The following is a 17,489-nucleotide window of genomic DNA, read 5'->3' as shown; positions in this document are numbered from 1 at the left end:
AAGTCAGAAAGTGAGGTGGGTGCCAAGCAATCAATCATAAGATAAAAGTGATGTGGGCAGCCTGGGTGGCTCAGCGGTTTAGTGAAGCCTTCAGCCCAGAGCCTGATCCTGAGGACCCGCGATCAAGTCCCACGTCGGACACCCTGTATGGAGCCTGCTTTTCCCTCTGCCTGTGTCTCTGTACCTCTCTTTCTCTCTCTGTGTCTCTCATGAATAGATAAATAAATAATTTTTTTTTAAAAAAAAGATAAAAGTGATGCATTCAGTACGAGGTGCAAGCAAGTTTAGAGGGCCTTTGTAAGCTGCATAGCAGATAGACCAGACTCAGTGTCATCCAGCAGGTAATGTAATTGCATCTCTCCATCAGATCATATCTTCACTATCATATCTACACTATCCCTTAATATCATCTAATAGGAGATAAAAAAAAATTATGAGCTCAGTTCACAGATGGGTGATCTCAATATGTGTGTGTTACGCAGTTGTCCCTAAAAACAGTTATTAGATACAGTTTTGCCCTTGAGGACATGCCCTAATGGCCGAGACATCATCATAGTGATAGGAAAGAATTTTATTTTGCAATCATGGATTTCTAGGTTCTCTATAATCTTTTTAATTCTTCTTGAGAACATCTAATTTTCTGAACACATCTCTTTTGTAGTGTCTTTTGTTGTACTTAGCAATGACCAGCTCATGCCATTAACATTTCTCCCACAGAACTTCCTTATCTAAATTTTCTAGGCTACTGCAGAAAACTGTTTGACGAAACGTTTCACCATGTAACATAAGTCACTATTTTCCTACATCATATTAGAGGTCTTTTTGCCATCGGATTCTAAGACTAGTGCTGCATACTTCATGTTTTTGTTACAGAAGAACTCTATTTCTAGAACCAATTTCTGGATTTATAAGGTTTTGTGCAATAATGTTGCAGAACAACCTCAAAAACCTCTATGGCATTAAAACAAGTATTTTCACATTTACAACTCTGTTTGGCTGTGAGTCAGGGTGTATGTACTTAGCTGAGTCAGGCTGGATGCTAGACTTCAATTATGGTTTCCTTCCATTCCACATGTTTTCATTTAAAAACACAGGTTGCCTGAAGCATATTCTTCTCATGTCAGATGACAAGAGTGCAAGTGAAGTAAATAGAGATGCAATTGCAGTGCTCCTGAGTGCTTCCTGCTGAATTTACACAGTATCATCCTGGCTGCTTTCTACTGACCAGAACATGCCAAATGACCAAGCCAATGCGAGGGGAGGGCAGAGTATATTCACTCAGAGCCAGAGGATCTGGAAAATCCCATGGCCCTAACTATAAGATCCATATTCATTTATATACTCACCCTATGCTCCAACTACCTGTATGTGGTAGTTACATTTTCAATTACACCCACCATTATGCTTTTCCCTTTTAGTAGAAAATGTTTCTGCTTTCTCTGCTAATTCCACTTATTCTTCAAGGTCACACCCACTGAGGTGCCACCATTTGAGGTCTCCCTGAACCCATCTTCATCTGCCTTCATACAATGTGTTATTTTTCATTGTATCACTGCTTCTTCATTATAAACATATAGGTATCTGTATCTCCAAATAGACTATCATCTCTTTAAATAAAGATATGATATTTTACTCATAAAAAAGAGCTTCTTCTACAAAAGAGCATCCCAAACTATGTGCCACTTATATAGTGAACAGGTTAAAGGTGTGGTGAGATATTAATAGCTTAGCCAGAAGATGGCCAGTCTGGCTTTGGGGCAACCAGAGTCCCTAAGACTGGTCACCTCCAGCTGGGAGAATACACTTTTGTTTGCACTGGTCTGCAACACATATAGTTATTTTTATGTGTGCCATAGAAAAAGTTCTAAGGCACCTAGAAAATTGTTGTTCTGTTAATCAATAGCTCATACATACCCGCTGAATAAGTTAACAATCTATAAATCCTTTCTATAAATTGTCACTTCCAAATCATGTATTTTGAAGCAAATATTCTTTGAAAAAAAAGAATATTTATTTATTTGAGTGGAGAGAGAAAGAGAGAGAGAGAGTAAGCATGTACAGGAGGAGAGGGCAAAAGAAGAGGGAGCAGGGAGCCTGACGCAGGGCTTGATCCCAGGACCCTGTGATCATGACCTGAGCCCAAGGCAGATGCTTAACAGACTTAGGCACTTAACCACCTACACACTCCTTGAAGCAAATACTGTAAGTTCATAATACTATAGGTCAGTGTGAATCGCATGATTTCTTGAAGTTCAGGGTGCCGAAATCAAACTGTCATAGACTTTCTTAATTATGATGTTAATACATAGAAAAATATGGTTGTGCAAATTACATTAAAACTATATGATTGAATAAAGGCACTATTAACTAAGTCTTTTCTTTCTCAAGTATACTGAAGTCCAACCAATATAAATCAATCAGATAATAATAAACAGAAGTTTTCCTGAGAAAGAATGTTCAGCACATTTCTTCTGGTCAGGAGAAAATTGTATTTCTGGGCTAATGAAAACATGCCAAGGTCAGTTATGACACAAAGTAATTTCTGTGTGTCTATTTTTTCTACATCAGAATCTTGGCTGATCTGATTTTCTTTCCTACATGGCCAGAACGCAGAAAATACAATGAAAACTAAAGGGTAGGCTGTGTCTCGTCCTTTGTATCTGGTACTAGGGAGCTGTCTCCATCCTATTTTATCTTCCTGATACTTATGCCAATGCAAATGAGGTGGATAAAAATAACTGGGCACTTCCTTTGGAAATCTGCCACCGTGGCAGAGGAGATTATTAAAAGCTTTATAATTAAAGCTTTATTTAATCCCACCTGTTCCCCTTCTAAGTGTCCTTGAATCAATTCTGTTTTCTTATCTCCTTTGCTACACCTTTGTCCAATTTGCCAGCTTGTCTAATATGTTCTCAATGTTAGCACTTTGATTTAGTAAGGCAAAATAATTCTTTCTCCTTTATTTGATTACATAACTCTCCCTATTCCTGCTTTGTATAGTTTTGGTCAATAAACATACCATGTATACCTAATACATACAGACGGTCTTCTAGATGCTTGGAGGATGAGTAGCTTTAGAAGATGTTGTTTTGGGGCACCTGGGTGGCTCAGTTGGTTAAGTGTCGGCCTTTAGCTCAGATCATGATGGAGCTGATGGTCCTGGGATCGAGCCCCTGCTCAGCAGAGGAACTGCTCTCCCTGCTTGTGCTCTCACTCTCTCTATCAAATAAGTAAATAAAAATCTTAAAAAGAAAAAAAATATGTGGTCTCTCTCTATAGAAGGCCTATGGCTTGATAAATAAGACTTCTAATTGCAGCAACTATAATTCAAGCTATGTCCCACCAATGCATAGGCTAAGGAACAAGAATGTCAGTTCTGGAGCCAGATTGACTCCAGCCCTGACTCACAACTTTCTAGCTATGTGGCCTTGGCAAAAGTATCCAACTTGTTTCATTATCAGTAAAATCTACTGAATAAAAGTACCTACCTCAGAGGTTTGTTGTGAGCTACTATGAGTTACTATGTGCAGAGATATGAGCATCATGCCTGTAACACAGAAAGTACTAAAAAATATTAGTTATTATTATTATTACTTATTTAAGGAGGAAAAGATCACTCTTAACTTAGGGAATCACAAGAAATTTCACAAATTAGGCACCACCAAACTGAACTTGAAAGGTAGAGGCTAGACAGATCAAGGGAGGCGAGAAGGCATTCCAGATAGAAGACTAAAAGAGCCAAAGTCTGGCATGAAATAAACAGACTTCTCCAAGAAGCTCTGCATTTCTGCATACGCCAGTGTATGGGAGCTGGGGCCACCACCTGAAAGAGGGTTTTGGTAATGAGTGAGACAAAATGGCCCATGGTTGCTTCTCTTCTCAGTCCTTCCCTCTCCTGCTGTTTCTAACGTGATGTTTTCTCTGTGTGTAAAAGTCAGGGATGGATTAGATGATTATATTAATTTCCTGAATGGAAAACCCTAAATCATTATGGGATTGGTTGAAAGTCATATACTAGATTATTTGTAGGAGCAAGCCATCACCTCCCCAGCCCCCAAAGAAGTCCCTCATCAGCAGGCCTTTGGTCTCTCCCCAACCCTGTCCTCCTAAACCCCCAACACACATGTGCACGTGTGCCCACATGTAAATAGACAGGCATATGAGCACGCACATGTACACAAACACCCAGGCATGCACACACATGCATCTTATTTTCCATCTGTCTACAAGTAGACAAATGTACATTCTAGTGTGAACACTTAGAGGAAATAATTTCAGTTTTGTCTCTGTTAACCCAAAATGGTGACTGGTTTCAAGACAAAGGGGAAGAAGAAAGTAGCCCCGTAGTCTGCTGTTTAGGACATTTCTGAGTAAGCAGAACCACAAAAAATTTCATGCAAACCAGTTAGAGCTCACTTTATTGGGCATGAAGGAGAAAGTGGAGCTGATGAAAATCTGATCTTCCCCCGCCCCCCAAATGATGCGAATAAGGCAAGCACAAAAACCATTACTTAATACTAGAGAAAGCTGAATGAAAGTAATTTTAAAAAAATTACTTAGGAAATAGTCACACTAGCTCTCTGCATTTTAAGTTAATAGATTCTTGCCAACTTTGCTGTTTACTTGAAACTGCATGTGATTGACATCAGTATCCCAAGCAGTCAAAATATTATCTCAAGTTAGCCAACCAATTTTTTAAGCAGTTCCCCTAATGATGTCATTTAGGATAGATAGACATGTTAAAAACATAACTTGAAATACTTCAAAGTTCATCTAAATAATCTTAATTGCTTGCAAATTAACTATCTTTCACAAAGGGCTTTGATTAATGCAACCTAAAGAAAGAAATATGATGTAAGTTGACTGTAGCTCAAAGACTTCATGTTTTCTCAAGTTTTTCAAAAAAAAGGTCATTAATTATGATTCATCAGTCACTGGCTTATGGAACTAGATAACATTATACGTTCATTACTCACCAGGCCATAATTCTGATTCTGTGGAAATGTGACTGTCTTCGAATTCATCATACAATGGCAAAAGGTTCTTGATTAGCAAAGTAGCTAATAGATGTAATTTACTAAAACACTTTTGTTTAAAACATCATTGGCCCTACCAATATAGAGAAATTTTAATTAAATACTGTTGGTGGTCCATTAACTCTTTCCTTAAGGTTAGCCCAGAATAAATAGTTGTCTATCCAATGGTATTTTAAATAAACTAATTCCAGACTAATCAACCTCGAAAAGTTAAATTTCCTATACTTCTTCTTAATAAGGTATTACAGAGTTCCTGTTAAAAATGTACTTCCATGTATAAAAGAGGCTCAGTCAATATGTGTAAATTAGCTAATAATACATCAGCCACTATCAGAATGCCTTGTGTGCAGTGAAATGCGTGGTCAATAGATATATCTGATCACATATGAAGGTCTGCCACATGTATCCAGTCAGGCTAAAACACCTGTATATACTGTGAGAAACCCACACACGTGTACACACCCATGTGATACACATATGTCATCTTGAAGGTCAAATTATCAATGTCACTTATTTTCCCTCCTTAGTCTATATGAAAAATGACAGGCTAAATCAAAGACTAACTTCTATGAGAAAATATTTTTTCAGTCCCTCTTGCTCTTCTCCCTTTCCCTTAACTTTTCAGGTATGTCCCTCAGGGATCTCATTTTGTTTCTTTCCAATGTGATACCAGCTAACTAAAGGTATCATTCTCATTAAAAGGTAACATCCTTTTCCTCCTTACCAGAAAAAAAAATGCATATGTTTGTAAAATAAAGAAGAGAGCCCTCACCTTGAGTATGTCATGCAAGGGAGAAATTCCAATATTGTGCATTTCCATTGGCAGGGACACAGGAGAGAATAGCACAAAATTTTGCAATAGCTTTTAAATCACATATGTTAGGTGGCCATTTACATATGCTAATGTATATGTTAGTAATATATATTTTGTTCTATCTACATATAGACCAGTTCTCACATATAAGGTGTGAGTATTGGCTGAAAAAAAAAAAAAAGGAAAGGAATAATATGAGTCAAACTTTCTTTTGCCTGCTGGATAATATTCTTTAACCCCAATAAAATTACTGTGGAACAGTGAAAACTAGCACTTTCATAACCAAATAGATAGATCTTCAAAAATCAGATAATTCTCATTTACTGAGTGACTATTTGCATGTAGTATTGATGTTAGGGGTTAAGTAAGTATATGTGCTGCCTATCATAAGTATATGTGCTGCCTATCAGAACTACTAAATGAGAGATCCATAAAATTTTAGCATTATAAAAAACCTTGAAGAATATATAATCCAAGTAATATTCTCTTTCCCCTTATCCACCATAAACTGACAGTGTACCCCGTACTTGGCCTCACAGAAGCACAACTTATAGTGGTCCACCTGACCACTCAACTCCAACATCCAGTATGCTACTTTGTACCATTACATAACAAATAAATTGTACTTAACGAAGTAGATCAACTTGTGCTCATTTATGCACCATTGATGATGTTTTAAGCAAGTTTTCTTTCAAGTTTCACTTTCAACAATTTCCATTTCGGGTTAGCAAAACAATAACAACTCCTCTATATCTCAAAAAAACATTCCTCATCTTTCAAAATAATACAGTCTTGACAGGCTATCTATAGCTTTTTCTTTTTTTTTTTTTTCTGTAGTTTGAAACAAGTCTGAACTTGTAATCAGTCATGTTACTAAGAGCTTCCTGCAAGGAGTGAAGCAAATGTTTTACCTTACATAGGTGTATTTACATTGGAAATTACTGCAAACACAAGCTACCTTTTATTAATGACTTATTGTCATGTGATGAATTTGGCCTCTTTGGTGACCCACCCTCCAATATCATCAAATACTGTATATACTGAATTTGCAAAGATATAATCAAGGCTGTGTGCTCTACTTCACAATGAAAAAGAGACACCCACATTTTCCAGTGCACTTTATCTGGAAACAAGATGAGCTAGCAAGCCATACACATTAAACCACTGTTTAATGAATCACCTATAATCAGTATCTTTATTTCTTGACCTCATTTCTCATCCACTGTGGCTTCCAACCAAACCATTGCACTAAAATCCTTCACCAGTGAACTTAGTCTTGCTAAATTCAACATCTATCTTTTAGTCTTTTTCTTCATCTTTTAGCAATATTGGACACTGAAGACCATTCTCTTTTTAAAAAAATTATCTTTCCTTGGCTTCATGACACCACATTCTGTATCACCTCTTACCCCCACCCAATGCACTTTGAATCATTACTGATGACCAGAGATCAAAGCCAGAACACATTTTATTACTTGAATTAATATTAATTTAATTCAGCCATTTGTATTAGTAGTGATACTATCTTTCATGGATTTCCTTCTTGTGTACTCCTTCTTAGTCTTCTTTGGATGCTCCTCTTCTCCCCACTCCATAAATGCTGGCAATTTTCCAGGCTCTGTTATTATTCTCTCCTTACCTATCTATCTTAACCCTGTGGAGTCTACCCATTCCTATTGTCTCCACTACTATCTATAAAGATACAAACATCAAACTCTTTTCAACAGTTGCCTGTTGAACATCTCAGCTTGGATGTTTTGCAAACATTTCAAATTTATTGGTACCATACTGTCCAAATATTGGAGTCCTTCTAGATTCCATTCTCTCCCTCACTTCCCAGTTGCTGAGTCCTGTTGACTTTGCTTTATAAATATCTGCTGAGTCCATCCATTTATCCCTACTCTGTAACGGACATCTGTTGTTTTGACTTTCTAGCACCCTTTCCACTTCTTTCTGTTACCAGAAGACCTCTGTTGGATTTATTTTTAACTTATTGAAAATATGAGTCTGTCCTTTTCTAGACGGTGAAGCAGTAATAGTTGCATTACAAAAGCAACCTGTGGCCTTGTTTTTAGTCATGTGGAGGAAGCCAGTACGAGAGAATAAGTTTGAAAAGTAGAAAGTATATACAAAAGATAGGTAATGACAGCAAGGGGGATGACAAAGAAAAGGAGAGGGAATGAGGAAGAGACTGCTGGAATTTTGAGTTTCCTTTGTCCAACCCAGATGAAATTTTTACTTTAATGTTTTGATAATGAGTCAACAAATTCTTCCTTTAGTCCTTGGTTTGAGTTAGATTTGTATCACTTGTAACCAAAGAATTGTAATAGATAATGGTAAGCCACTCCAGTCCACAGTCACCTCCTACCAAATCTCCCCATATGCACCCTTGCTCGCTGATAATCCATCGCCAAAATGCAACTAAATTATCATTTGAAAATCAAAATTTCTGTCCTTAAAATAAAGTCCTCAATCTTTTTTTTTTTTTAAATTACTTTTTTTTTTCAATTTATCTATGATAGTCATACAGAGAGAGAGAGAGAGAGGCAGAGACACAGGCAGAGGGAGAAGCAGGCTCCATGCACTGGGAGCCCGATGTGGGATTCGATCCCGGGTCTCCAGGATCGCACCCTGGGCCAAAGGCAGGCGCCAAACCGCTGCGCCACCCAGGGATCCCTAAAGTCCTCAATCTTAACATGGGATCTGATCTCTTACTACTTCTCACATCACATCTTGAATTATTCTATTGTGATCCATGTACTAGCCATACTATATTTCCCTTCAGTTCTTCAAGCATCAATCAGTCTGAAAAGCTCTTACTTCTGTATTTCCCTGCACTTCCTTCCCTTCCCAGCTAGGTCAACTTCTGCTCATCTATAAGTGCATTTCAAGGGCCTTGGCCTAAGTTAAAACTCTTTTAGATATGTTCTTCTTTATCACATCTTTAATTGCCACACATTTAATGTAGATTTAGAGTGACATCATTTCATTCATACCTTTAAACCTACTAAACTTTAAGTTCCATCAATGTACGAACCTGATCTGTCTTGCTTACCTCTGAATCATCTCCCCCACTTCCCACCATCACCCAATTCAGTGCCTGGAACAGAAGAAATGCCTATTAGTATTTGCTGAATTGAGAATTAATTTTAAAATACAAATGAGCTGCCATCTTTTTAAATCAAACTGCCATCAAAGGTTTTTTTATTATAATACTCAACATTGACAAAGATCTTTCACTCACTGATGATGAATATATAAATGATATGGTATTGTAATAATAACTGAGCAGTAGGTATCAATTATTTAAAAATACAGTCCTTAGGCACCTGGGTGGCTTAGTCCGTTAAGCATCTGACTTCCGCTCAGGTCATGATCCCAGGGTACTGGGATCTAGCCACTCATTGGACTCCCTGCTCAGTTGGCAGCCAGCTTCTCCCTCTCCACCTACTTGTGCTCTCTCTCTGTGAAATAAAAAATAAATAAATAATCTTAAAAAGATAAAATAAAAAAATAAAAATGTAGTCCTTGACCTGACAATTTTACTTCTGAAAAGATTAAGAAGAATGTAATTCTAGGCAAAATAATGTACCAGGGAAACTTACCACAGCTTTGTCTCAATAAATTATTGTAAATTATAGGAAAAAAAGCCCGAATGTCCAACAATAGGGATTGTTTATTTTCTACATATACACTAGAATAAAATGTGGCTATTTAATGTTACAAGGTTATTACTCACATGGGAAAATATTCCTAACATGTTTTTAAATAAAAAGAGGCAGGGGATCCCTGGGTGGCTCAGCGATTTAGCGCCTGCCTTCGGCCCAGGGTGTCATCCTGGAGTCCCAGGGTCGAGTCTCAGGATCCAGTCCCGCATCGGGCTCCCTGCATGGATCCTGCTTCTCCCTCTGCTTGTGTCTCTACCTCTCTCTCTCTCTGTCTCTCATTAATGAATAAACAAAATAAAATCTTTAAAAAAAATAACAAAAGGCATATTAGAGAATGATATGAATGGTATGATGTCACTTTAAGTCAACACTCAGATATATAGAGATTACAAATCAATGTTGGGAGAAAATTCATCAAAATGCTATGTTTTATTATCTTTCAAAGGTGAGACTAAGTTGGTTTTACTTTAATATTTTTGCTTATCTGTATTTTCTATATCTCTTTAATGAGCAAATACTGGATGATTTAAAATTTTTCTCATAATTTGCTACCATATATGGAGGGTTTATAATCTTGCAGGCTCTATGCAAAATGCTTCATATGCATTATCATTTAATTATCAAATAATTGCTTCTGTTATTCAGTATTAAAAATGAAGAACTAGAGATTTAGAAATATTAATTTGCTCCAGGCCACACCTGGATTCCAATCCAAATTTGTCAGCCTCCAAAGCCCTAGATCTTCTTTTTTTTATTATTTTTTTAAAGATTTTATTTATTTATTAATGAGAGACAGAGAGAGAGAGAGAGAGAGAGGCAGAGACACAGGCAGAGGGAGAAGCAGGCTCCATGCCGGGAGCCCGATGTGGGACTCGATCCTGGGTCTGCAGGATCAAGCCCTGGACTGAAGGCGGCGCTAAACCGCTGAGCCACCCGGGGTTCCCCTCTTCTTTTTTTTTAAATGAAGACTTTATGTATTTATTTATTTATTTATTTATTTGAGAGAACATGTGTGCATGCACAAAAGCTGGAGAAGGAGCTGAGAGCCAGCGAAGGAAGGAGGGAGTGGGAGGAAGAGGGAGAGGAAGAAAATCTCAAGCAGAGTCAGTGCACAGTCCTAGGCTGGGCTGAATTTCATGACCCAAAGATCATGACCTGAGCCAAAACCAAGAGTCACACGCTTAACCAACTGAGCTGCCTGGGTGCCTCTCCAAAGCTCTAACTTTTAATCATTATACTATAATAACAAGGTACCTTAATGTGTACAAGGCACTCTGCTAAAGAGGTATTTGGTAAATAAGTCAGCAATTAGATCACCCTTACTTTCAAGCAGCTTACAAGTCAATAGATAAGACATATAGATGATTACATGGCATGGGAAAACGTGTTTTGAATCATGAGAGGTACAAACCTGGAGGTCACAAAATTCAGGATGTGTTGTGAATAACAAGCACCTCACATTGTAGTAATTAGTGCAGTTTCTCAAAATGTGGCCTTCAGTCCATAAGGGCCCACCTCAAGAGAAAAAAAATCCCTCTCAATTTGGGAGAATTCAGATTATCTCCATGAGCATCATACATTTATGTCTTGCATTTTTAAAATGCTTTCCAATCCTCATAAACATTACTAACAATGTAATCTAAAATCTTGAGAATAAGGGAATTGATTGATTAAGGGAATATATGAGGTGCACCAACACCAGGCTGTATTATATCCCCGAATACCTGAGGTCAGACAAATGCAATATAAGCCCACCAACATACCCTAGGCCTTTGGGTCTTAGTTTATACTGATTTGAAATTGGCCCTAGGAAGTTTTCTCCTGGGTTTCAAACAAAATCTTGGGACATGTTTGAGGTACAGATTGAAATGGATTCAAAATGCCTCCATTTGCCTATATTCTTATGGAAAATGTTAGGTGTCCTATTGCATCAGCCTCTTAGTTACTACCTTAAAAGGTCTGCTAGGATTTTTTTTGTTTTGTTTTGTCTTGTCTTGCTTTTACTCAATGACACTTTTATTTTTTACTGTGGTAAGAACATTTAATATGAGCCTTACCCTCTTAAATTTCTAAGTACACAATATAGTATTGTTAATTATAAGCACAATATTGTGCAGCAGATCTGTAGAATGTTTTCATCTTATATAACTGAAACTTTATATCAGGTGAACAGCAAATCTCTATTTCCCCCTTCTTCAGCCTCTGGCAAACACAATTTACTCTGTTTGTATTAGTTTAACTATTTTAGATACCTCATATAAGAGGAAAATCATACAGTATTTGTGACATAGCATAATGTCTTCCGGTTAGTCCACATTGTCATCTATGGAGCTAACAAACTAAAGCCCTTATGGTTTTTATGGTTTTTACTGGATCAAATCTTTTAGAATTTGTTTAATTGCTACCAACCACCTCTCTTGGTCTTCCCTCCCTTTGCATTTAACAATAGCCTTTAAAAAGGAAGGTATTCTGTTTTATTTCATAGATTGACCAGTTAGAAATGCACTTTACCAAAGCACTTTAATGCAGACCTACATCCCCAAAACTGAATTTATCACTGGAAATGCAAAGAGAGGAAAGACTAAAATGGGTAAATAGTAGCAATTAGCTAAGATCCTAAGAGGCTCAAGCTATTAAAAGCTAAGAGGGCTTTAGTTTGATAGCTCCAATTCCATACAGTCAGTAAAATTACAAGTAATCTTACTTTATTTTCCCAGTAACTGGGTCATTACGCTCTTTCTCCACCTTTACCTATTTCAACAGGTCATCTGACTGCGGGAATCTCTATATTGATTGGGTCCTCTCAGTAAGAGTGCTAATAGCTGTGTGTAGGTATGTCTGAGAACACCAGTCATCATTTTGAGTTCTTCAAGGCTGCCCACATATAAATACTCCTTTGTGCCTGTCATCTGTTTATAGATAAAATTTGTTACCGTGGGCCTCTGAACTGAAAATATTCATTCAGAATACATAGGTGTTGACTCTTTCCAGCCACAGCGAACAGTGTGTTACACCAAATATCATCAATCCATCTGAAACACATTGAAATAAAAATACTCTTTCCCTGTTGCTCTACAAATCTGGTTGTTTCATTGGTTAGTTAACCATTTCTATGGGAGTGGGAGATGGAGGGAGTATGGGTGACAGTAAGCAAAAGTATCTGTGAGCTTGGCAATTTTGTCACCCAATAAATTATTATTAAAATGAAACCACTAATTTTTAAAGCAATTTTTGGCATAAGTTATTTAAACTTCTTAACAGTGGATATAAAAACAGGTAGATTTCAACCTAAATTATATGTTACTCTGAACAGTGTTATAACATAATCATAGAATATCCCTCTTAAATTATTGTAGGACCTGTTTAAATAATCAAATCCTAATCGGAGTTCTTTTGACTATACGTAATGTCAGTTAAAATTCATCTCTGTAATTAGATTCAACAACAGCATTCATAACTAAAAGAATTTGGAGCCAGTTAATTTCATTGCATATCTATTTAGATAGGAAGTTACTTAGCATTAGATAAAATTGCAATAAAACTCAAATATAAACAACAGGAAGTAATATTACTTATAAAGTGTTTCTAAATATAAAACAAACAAAAAACATGAACAAAGTTTCAAAGAGCTAATGAACTTCTGAACCTCATGGACAGTAATATTGTATAGAGGAAAAAGAAGTTAATTCCAAAACTTAGAACATGGAAGGCTGATAGCCCCTTCCCATACTTTCTGGATTGTGCTCAGAGAAAACAACAATAGTAACAAAAGTCAAAGCTCAATGGCTGTGGTAGGAGATAATGTATGATTGCTCTTATGGGCCTATTGTATTCTTGTTTTCTTCCTTTTCATTTAACTCATATTTGAAAATCTCCTATAGACAATTTGGCTCTTTCTCAGAGGTTTAGCCCAAACCTAGGTTTCATTGCTGTCAGATCTAGTGGAGGATAAAGCACAGGGCAAGAAGCTGAGTTATGATGTGTGGATGTCCCTTTAAGAAACTGACCACTCATTAGAAAGGAGAAGACTAAGCTAAGAGTCATTCTCAGCTAGTCATTATCTGCCATTTGATAGTGAAAATAGAGGTTTAAATTTCCCAAATTTACCTTCCTTTGAACTCCAATCTCAGTTATAAGAATTAATCTCTTAACCTATGTATAATGTTCCAATTGTGTGGCAATTTTGATGTATGGCACATGGAGGTTAGACTCTTCTTGCCATTCTCTAACGTGAATTTGAAAAGTTATATTGTCACTCAAAGCATTCAAATGCTCATCTGTAGAATTTATATTTCCTACTTCACAGGGTTGTTTGAACATCAAATGAGATATTATACAAAACGTCCTAAGAAAATGCCGGACATAGAGCTGATTCTGGGTAAGCAGACAGTTATAATGTCTACCTCTCTCCCCTGCATAAGACATTGCCTTCCAGCTCTTTGGGAACCCTATGCCAACAATGAACTTTTCTTTCTCCCAGTTCACCAAACTCCCCTTTCCTGCTGGCTTCTGAAAGATCAACAAGCATTTATTGAATGTGTACTTACTAAGTGCCAGGTATTTTTCACATGTTATCTTAACCTAACCCTAACCTCTCCTGAAGTTATTGGTCTTTCTTTCTTCTTCTCTTTATGATGAAACCTCTTCAAAGAGGCTACAGTAGAAGAATCTGTATAAGGAATATTGTCAGAGGAAATATGGATGTCTAGATATTGTGCTCAAAATTTAGGTGGTGGGCAGCCCTGGTGGTGCAGCAGTTTAGCACCGCCTTCAGCCCCGGGCGAGATCCTGGAGACCTGGGATCCAGTCCCACATCGGGGCTCCCTGCAGGGAGCCTGCTTCTCCCTCTGCCTGTGTCTCTGCCTCTCTGCCTCTCTCTCTCTCTCTCTCTCTCCCCCCTGTCTCTATGAATAAATAAATAAATAAAATCTTTAAAAAAAGAGAAAAAAAAAACAAAATTTAGCTGGCATGTTCGAGTGCCACCTAAATAGACACAAAAGTCTATTTTCCACATCATCTTCTTAAAAGAATCCTGATTCTCAATATGTTAAGATCCACTGATCGAAGTCAGTGACATTTTAGGACTGTTACACTATCCCTTCATACCTGCTCTTCTCTGTAATGTGTACTGAAGTATTCTAGCTTTTGTCATCAGTAAACTTTTACTTGTCAAATTCTAATTTTTATTTTTAGTCTGCATCCTGTGTAATCTATCAGCATCATATGATGTTCAACCCAAGCTTTTCTTCTTGGAACTTTCTTGTCACTTCACTTCTGACATTACTTTCGTCTCCCAATAAGTCATGTTTGTGCACTCCCATTTCTTTCTCTTTTCCTACTCATCATTATGAGTCCTAAATTTTGATATTTACCAACATACACTTTCTCTTATTCTTGTTGTACATGCTTTTTTTGGATTATATAATTCATGTCCAAAAACGTCCCACATCTCTAGATCAGACCTATCCTGATATCCACATTCATGTTTCCAGGTGTTTAAAAAAATTTCATGAATGTCCAGAAGTATACTAAAGTTTTAAGCTTCACTAATAATAAAAGAAATTCAAGTTATTATAAAAGTGTTCCTTTCCTTTACCATATGGCTCATGGGTATTTTTTTCTAAATATACCATGTTGAAAAATTCAAGGATAAACAGATACACTAATGTATTTCCAAAGAAGGGTAGATTATTATTACAACTTTCATACAGAGGAATTTGGCTCTGTAGCTCAGAATTTTTTAGAATATGCATATATAGTTCTGTTTCTGTAGTATGAAATTATACCAAAGGGCCTTCCCATTAAGACAACTAGAACTTAGATGAATTAAGATATTTTTTAAGGCATAGTTAAGCTCATAAGAAGAAAAAGAAATCTCAAAGTATGAAGGGGGAGGTAATGAACTAAAATTTGAGAAGACCCACAAATAAGCAGACAGCAAAAGAAGGTTGCCCTGGAAGCAAATACTGACAGAAATCCTAAAACCCTAACGTCCTAACCTTTAGGTTTGTCTCAGGGTTGGAGAGCTAATGTGAATCTCTTATGTTACTCTGGACCCTCCATGGAGCTGAAGTGATCCCAGATATTGGCAAATTCTGATATTGGCAGATGTAACCATAGATATCCTTTCTAAGGGAACATCCCAGAAAGGGCCCCTATGATTCCTGCAGATTGAATTTAAGAACTTATGATCTTATAAATACAAATTAAGTCATTGTGAGAGAGTTATCAGAAACAAAATACAGATTCAATGTCTAAGGAAATTCATATTATGAAATTATCAGAAACACAACATTAAGTAAATATATGTGAAGTGATAAAAATTTAAAGATAGCTTATCTTAAAATCAAACTATTAAAAATGACCAAGAAGTATTTGAAACAATGTAATCATTGATATTAAAACTCATTGAGTCATATCAGATAGAGATGAAAGAGATAATTCATGAACTGGAGAAAAGATATCAGGAGAACACTCAGAATTAGCAAACATAGATGGCACAAAATAAAGAGACTGCATGATATAATAGAGAAAAGATTCAGGAACCAGACTAACTTTGAATTCCAGCTTGATCACTAATTGGCTCTGTGACCTTGGGCATGTTACTGTCCTCTCTGTACTTCAGTTTTATCATTCGTTAAAAAAATTGGAATTTGTGTAAGGATGAATGCTTGGACCAAAGCTGATAATATTAAGCATATAGAATAAATGTTATTAATATGACAGAAGTAAGCCCAAAATATATATTATATCAAGAAACATGTGGCTTAACTGCCCTGCCAAAAGAAAAAAGAGAAAAAGAAAAAACACAAGTCATGATAGCATCTAACAAGGTAGAATTCAGAGTATTAGAAAAGACATAGAAAGGTAGATTAAAGGTACAAAAGGGGGCAATTCACAGTGAAGATGTAAGTGTTATACATTTGTTTCACCCAGTGACAGTAAGGTGATTTCATACAGCAGAAAATGCAAGAAGTACAAAGATAAATCAGCAGAAACAGTAATCAGGCTTAATTCTCCTCCCAGTGCAAGATGTAACAAGATGAAAAGCATAAGAAAAGATTTAGAAAACTTAAATAACATTTTCAATAAAATAGATGATATGCACATATATTGAACTTTTGTACCTGAAGTGGAAATTACAGCTTTAAAAAAAAGTCCTTATGGAACCTTTATTAAAACTGATCATTTATTAGGTCACAAAGAGAGATTTATCAGAGTCTAAAGTAGAATCAATACAGAAAGCATTGCTTGACCACAAAACAATAAAAGAAAACTCCTCCACTAAGAAAGATTTAATCATGGAAACTAATGAGAATGAAGATACAACCGTTCAAAATCTTTGGGATGCAGCAAAAGCAGTCCTAAGGGGGAAATACATCGCAATACAAGCATCCATCCAAAAACTGGAAAGAACTCAAATACAAAAGCTAACCTTACACATAAAGGAGCTAGAGAAAAAACAGCAAATAGATCCTACACCTAAGAGAAGAAGGGAGTTAATAAAGATTCGAGCAGAACTCAACGAAATCGAGACCAGAAGAACTGTGGAACAGAGCAACAGAACCAGGAGTTGGTTCTTTGAAAGAATTAATAAGATAGATAAACCATTAGCCAGCCTTATTAAAAAGAAAAGAGAGAAGACTCAAATTAATAAAATCATGAATGAGAAAGGAGAGATCACTACCAACACCAAGGAAATACAAACAATTTTAAAAACATATTTTGAACAGCTATACGCCAATAAATTAGGCAATCTAGAAGAAATGGACGCATTCCTGGAAAGCCACAAACTACCAAAACTGGAACAGGAAGAAATAGAAAACCTTAACAGGCCAATCACCAGGGAGGAAATTGAAGCAGTCATCAAAAACCTCCCAAGACACAAGAGTCCAGGGCCAGATGGCTTCCCAGGGGAATTTTATCAGACGTTTAAAGAAGAAACCATACCTATTCTCCTAAAGCTGTTTG

At 36.6% G+C, this 17,489-nt stretch overlaps 1 protein-coding gene across 8 annotated transcripts in view; it reads right to left on the bottom strand.

The window, feature by feature from the left end:
• SLCO1A2 (solute carrier organic anion transporter family member 1A2) overlaps window positions 1-17,489 on the bottom strand; it is a 124,840-nt gene that overhangs the window by 69,589 nt on the left and 37,762 nt on the right. For 6 of the 8 annotated variants that reach the window (XM_077870837.1, XM_077870832.1, XM_077870838.1 and 3 more), the window contains exons 2-3: window positions 10,930-11,033; window positions 8,906-8,950 (exon numbers count right to left, since the gene is read on the bottom strand). The exons of the other annotated variants lie outside the window; for them this stretch is intronic. The gene's annotated coding sequence lies outside the window, so the exon portion shown is untranslated. The remainder of the gene's footprint in view (window positions 1-8,905; window positions 8,951-10,929; window positions 11,034-17,489) is intronic. 8 annotated transcript variants of the gene reach the window in all.

Source organism: Canis aureus, chromosome 25 (genome assembly GCF_053574225.1).
Source record: "Canis aureus isolate CA01 chromosome 25, VMU_Caureus_v.1.0, whole genome shotgun sequence".
Taxonomy (NCBI): domain Eukaryota; kingdom Metazoa; phylum Chordata; class Mammalia; order Carnivora; family Canidae; genus Canis; species Canis aureus.
The sequence above is the reverse complement of the archived record's forward strand: the minus strand, read 5'-3'. Positions and strand labels throughout refer to the sequence as shown.